The sequence below is a fragment of the Haliotis rufescens genome, unplaced genomic scaffold, assembly GCF_023055435.1.
Source record: "Haliotis rufescens isolate VD_foot unplaced genomic scaffold, xgHalRufe1.0.p SCAF_11, whole genome shotgun sequence".
Classification (NCBI taxonomy): domain Eukaryota; kingdom Metazoa; phylum Mollusca; class Gastropoda; order Lepetellida; family Haliotidae; genus Haliotis; species Haliotis rufescens.
This window is the reverse complement of record NW_025963791.1, coordinates 1,864,486-1,871,055: the sequence shown is the minus strand read 5'-3', so window position 1 is coordinate 1,871,055 and position 6,570 is coordinate 1,864,486.

The window sequence follows — 6,570 nt, the reverse complement described above, 5'->3', positions numbered from 1 at the left end:
TGGCCCTGTAGTGGGGGTAAGAACAGACGATTTAACGTCTTGCTTCAGTGACAATGCACAATGCTAGGTCGTCTTAATATCCAGATGGGGCAGTCGGGTAGCCTAGTGGTTAAAGCGACCGCTCATCATGCCAAAAACCCGGGTTCGATTCCAGACATGGGTACAATGTGTGAAGCCCATTTCTGGTGTCCCCTGCCGTGATATTGCTAAAAACGGGCGTAAAGCCATTCTCACTCACTTAATATCAAGCCCAATGATGAGGGAATGTCTCCAAAACATAAACATGTTAAAATGATTTTTGACATGAGATAATGAAAAATATCTTAGCATATGAAAACCTTATTTTGCCTAGTCATGCTCTTATTTCAGGATTTTCTTAAGCTTTCTAGAAGAAATAGGTTCATTTTTCCAGAGAAATCTATGCATCTCATTTCTCAATGCCCTCTTGTTGAAATTTGCCTACTTGGTTTGGGAGTGCCCCCTTAGGTACATCATCTGTAGGTTGCACAGGCTTATCAGGGGATATAATTCGGAATACATTCATAAGAGATGTGTTAATTGCATGCAATGTTCTCTTGCTGAAACAGAGCTATCAAGCGTTTTTCTCTTTCTGATTCACGTTTAAAAAAATGCACCTTATGAATAATGTCAGTCATGTTTTAACATATCTTCACGTTACACAAGATTTCTCGCTCATACCTCGACTGTTGGTATGCTACAACCTGGGGTGAAGACCTGACTATACCAGTGCACAGCCACACCCAAACCATGGCCTGGCTATACCAGTGGACACAGCCACACCCAAACCATGACCTGGCTATACCAGTGCAAAGCCACACCCAAACCATGGCCTGGCTATACCAGGACACAGCCACACCCAAACCATGACCTGGCTATACTAGTGCACAGCCATACCCATCGCAAGTGAGTTCACTGACTATAAAAGTCCAGTTTCCACCCTTGCCGAACTAGGCTGGTATTATGGAGTTACATTTTGGCTGGACTACCAAACCATGACCTGACTATACTAGTGCACAGCCACACCCAAATCATGACCTGCCTATCTTGGCATACGATACTCATGAGAGTGGCACACAGTGAGTAATTAACTATAAAGAAATGCAAACTTTAGCGACTTGTGGTGTAACTACAGACTAATGAAAATAACAATGTATCACGATTAACCACGGGTCCAGGTTGTCCTGTGGGTACCCAGGTCCTACTCAGGACCCACCAGACCCGAGTCCCATCTCTATTATTCAGCATGACGAGAGTTACTGATCCACTAGGGTACTTCCAGCAGCACAGATGGAGTAAGGAACTCTACTCTTTTGCGATAAGATTGGCAGTGTTCACATCAAAACAATACATAAAGATCTTTCTCCGTAATAGGTCTAGCATGAGTGAGTTTTATTGCTCTAACGCTGCTTAGAATAGTACTCCAGGTGATCATGCAGGTCTTCAACATTTACCACTACGTGAAACCCATGAGCATGGGTATGGTGTTGACAAGCCTGAAAACAAAGCTCTTGCATGACATACAACTAAAAGAGTTTTTGGTTATCACTGATCCAGAAAAGTATACATGAAAAGACAATAAAATACCGTCATTTATAAAATGTGTTTATTCTGATCATTTGTCACACATCACCCTACAACTAAAATGACTGCAGTTATGATTGCAACATGAATTTCATACTGCTCTGTACATAGAACATAAACCCTTCGCAGCCATCATTGCCCCAAACACAATGGAACATTTTCTTTGCATAAATACTCCAGGAAATATACAACCAGTACAAAATGAGATATGAGCGAAAAAGTTTGCAGAAGGAAGACCAGCAAAAATGATTTATTCAGAATGGTTTGTAAAACTGATACGATACCAAGTCATGGACACCCCTATTAGACAACCGTACTTAGTCATGTACTAAATACATCAGCAGGATAGGTCAACCTAATGTTTCTGGGTAAATTCTGTCTCCCAGCAAAATAAATATGTCACCAAAAAAAGAAAAAAAACTGCAATGGGAGTGATGCTACAAAACCAGTGAGAATAGACGACAATGACAGGCAAGGACAGGTTAATTATTTCTAGTTCTATAGTTTGCGAATAGTCAACAAGAAATGCTGTTTCATTGAAATCAAATATGTGTTTAATAATCAACACTAACAAAACATTCTAAAACATTTTATTTATGGCATGCTTAGGGCACAGTGATCAAAAAGATGATCCATAAAACTAGGAATTAAATTGGTCTTGCCTAACATATAACATAATGACATTTGACTGCTTAGTCTTCAAACCAGTCCTGTTTTTCAGGAACCCCAACATCAGCAACGCTGAAATGTACATAAGCTGGATTTCATCAACAAAAAGGTTTTTTAATAAATTTATATGACATGATTCACCATTTTTTTTATCAGCAAGAGTGAACTGTGGTTTAATGCTGCTTGTTCACAGTGTCTATGTCGGTCACAAGTGTCAGTCACAATGTAGGAGTGATGCCAGTCACACAGTCGGTGGTAGTACCACTTTGTGAAATCCATGAACACGGTCCTGGTGACAACACACCAAGGACCACAGTTGGGTGAGACTTCACCTACAAGTAAATCCTGGCAGTAAAGGGGAAACAACTGCACAGTGAGTGTCAGTAGTGTCATGGTAATGTCAATAGTTGGCTATGAAAATGAGACCTGGCTCTCAGGCATTGGTCACAGCTGTGAACACACACACTTGTGTTTGCTGAAACCAGGCTGCTATGTGATTTGATGTGGTAACTGTCTGATCAACTGAACAGACAGGACGATGAATCCAGTCAAGTAACATACATGTATTTTGATACACTTACTATGCACATACTATCATTTTAAAGTGATGCATTTTTTGTTTATTTGACACACCTTTTTCCCTTTTCTAGTACGTTTCATGATAATCACAATTCCCATGGAATTTTACTTTTTTCTGTTGAGTACATAAATGCAAAGTAGAACAAATAATTTGTGGATATTCTGTACCTGACCTTGATAAGATGAATAGACTAACATTAAGAAAGACAAAATGATTCATCAGATGGTTGCCAAAGCTACAACTGCATCAGATTATACATGAATTTTGTAGACATGATTCAAACAATTATCCAGAAGCACCCCAGTTCAAGATCAAGTTTGTGAAGCACAATCTCATCCAGAGGTAATCTGCTTGAAACAAAACTTCAAAAGTCATTAGACTGAAAACCATATTAAATTGGACGATTCCAAATTTACTACCCGACCCCCCATTACCCGGGTACCCACTGCAAGTCTCAAGAGCAGGGAACAAAATGTCTGATTGGTAATTGTTTTACAGCATCCCTGGCTAAAACTATTTAGATACATGTATCGAACAATCAGATCATGCTTTCACTGAAGTTGACTGAAGCTTAATCTTTACTCAAACATATAGAAGTCAAAAGAAATGTGTGCATCGTCAGAAAGAAATGCGAACATTAGCGACTCGTAGCGTAACCACTGAGCTATAGTGGGTTTTTGTCATTGATCAATATATCACGTGACTAACCAGGCGTCTGGGAAGTCCTATGGGTACCCGGGTCCTAGTCAGGACCCACCTGACCTGAGTTCCTGAGTTACCCGTCCCAGCCCTACTGCATAGCTGTTATTTACATCCATAGTTTCCAATATTCTACTCCTGTATACGGTGGGTGGCAGAAAAGTTCTACGATGAACTGCGTTGATGGAGTTGGCTGCTGGTTAATTTTCAACATAATCTCCTCTAAGGTCCACACACTTCTCTTATGATGCTTGAGTGCCTGGATCGCACTGGTGTAGAAGGCTGCCCCCTTGTCGGGTGAAATCTGATGAATACAGATGTTCAATGAGTTCTAAATCATAGTCATGCATTGGAGCCATGGCAACAACAGACTTGTGTAAAGATGCATTGACCACCAGTAGAATTCCTTTGGAATCCCAGAAAACTGAAGCCATCACCTTGCCAGCTGATGGAACAGACTTTGCCTTCTTTGGAGAAGACATTACATGTTTGAACTGCATTAAAAGTTATTTAGTCAAGAACCCAAGACTCATCCATGGTTGCAAATCCCTCAACAAAATAAGCTGGGTCCGCATCAAAATTACATATAGTCTCACAAGAGATGATGAACCTGGAGGTTTTCTGATCAGGAGTCGGAAGCTTAGGATCCCAGCCTGCTGAAACCTTTGTCATGCCCAGTATCTTCCTCAGAATGTCAACTCTCTCATGAGAGATGCCTACTGTATTGGCTATGTGATGTGTGGTAAGTTATCGATTATCCAGAATCAAATCATGAATCTTGTCAACATAAACCTTAGCCATGGAAGTTGAAGGTCTGCCTGATCATGGATCATTTTCGATGCTCTCTTCCCTTCTTGATATCTCTGCCGCCCATCTCTCAAAACAGTGGCAAAAGAAGGGGCATCATCGCAATGATTAGCAAGAATGAGCATCACATGATGTACTCAGTGAAGAACTCATCTAGGTAATACTGGCTTAGATAATGTCCCTATTCCTAAAGCCTGAAGCCTGTGTTCAGTAGTGAAGGTATTACAGGTCAGTATAGGTCACCCCATAGCTGGCTGGCACAGGCAAGTGAGCTGGGTTTAACACTGCTTTCAACAGAACTTCAGTCATATTGCTGAGTTTCAGTTTCAAGTGATGCAGGGTACAGATGTTTACCACACTGAAGAAGCCGGGAGCACAGGTTGGGTGCTGATGACCAAGCATCATCATCAGTGTATATCTGGGGATCAAACTCACGGACACCTAATCCTCCATGCTGCACGAAGGGACAATTCAGTGTCATGGACAAGGGAATACGGATTATCACAGAAAATGATCAACTTGTTCTTTAAACAAAATTCTAATCATACATTACATTCATTGTCTATTTCCCTAAGGGATGAAGGAGCAGGGAGTGTGACAGCTTTACCCCTATTAACACAAGATCACATGCAGATTAGAAATAGAAGTTTCATTCTACATTCAATACATACACAAGCATACAGTTGAACATCATTGTGTCAAACTCTGTGGGTGGAATTCTTGGTTGTCTGATTGTCCCATACCCGCCATCTCTCCAGTATATTGATCTTTTGTTGCTAGTCTAATATGAACTTTTCTATACAGTAAGGTATTGTAGTGCACACAGATTCAAGCTCATATCATTCTTCTGTTGTTGTGAGTGATGCTGAGAAAGTATTGATCTGTTTCAAAAAGTTTATAAGTTCTGTACATATAAGTTGATCTTTTTCTCAGGTCCTGTCAAGTTTGACACAACAGAGCTCAACTGTTTCTTGTCATGTCAACTGGTTTTGTACAATATCATCACTTCTCAGTGTTTGATTACTGAAACAAGCTACAGAATACAACTAAGCATTTTCAAAATAAATGTAAAAAGTTACTTTTTCAAGTTTAGGTTTCACATAAGACTATCTAAATCTCTGTAATTAGTAAAAGAAATGTATTAACATAAAATACTATCTAAAATGCTACTTGTCAGAATGTGAATGCTAACAATCACCAACACTTCATGTCATTTTCCAACAAATATAATACATTAGCAGGATACAAAATGAAGAAGCAGAAAGACATGATTTTAATAAGATTACAGGCAGACTTCCTTGAAGCCAGTCAGTATCGGGCAATGTCCAACTGAGAAGTAAGCTCACTCACACCTATTCTATTATCAGAGCGGAGATAATAAATATATATATGATAACATATTATGTATTTGCATGATTAGGTTTGTTTTCTTAAATGTGTAAGTGAGTGAGTATTGCTTACACCGTTTTCAGCAGTATTCCAGCCATATCATGACAGGGAACACTAAAAATTGGCTTTACATAATATACCCATGTGGGGAATAGAACCCAGGCCTTCGCCATGACAAGCAAAAACTTTAACCACCAAAAATGTATATAGATATAGTCTTTGGGCTACCCGACCGCCCCTGTTTTCTAAGGCCTTCTGTTACATGTATGGACACTCGTTTGACCATGTTGACCAGAACACTTCTTGTTGTACAGGTTAACCCAGTCAATGTTCAGACAGAGTAAGCAAATAACAAAGAACATAAACACATTAGGTTTGGTTTGAGATTACCTTCCTAAAAAATATTTTTAGAAAAATAAAATTATGATAAAAATTATTTGTATTATTAGTTCAGTTACATATTGTCCAGGTTTAAACTCAAACAAGAATTGTTTTGTCTTGACTTCAAACAATAAAAAAACACAAGACTACAAATGTGGGAACACAATTCAAATAAGACTGAGCAGTGTTCAAAACTAACAAAGGTCTGCTAGCGACATTAGTCAAGTTCAGGAACGACAAGTGACATTTCTTGTGGACTACCATTTTTACCATTAGGTAGGTAGATGGCAATTCTGTAGCAGATCATTCTTGTGGACAAGCGAAAATAATAAATAATTTCGAACCTTTCAGACAAACTGTCTACCCTGTTTGACAACCTATCTACAATTGCCTAACAGTAAATAAGCTCTAATTTGTCTAGTCTGTACAACCCAATTTTACAT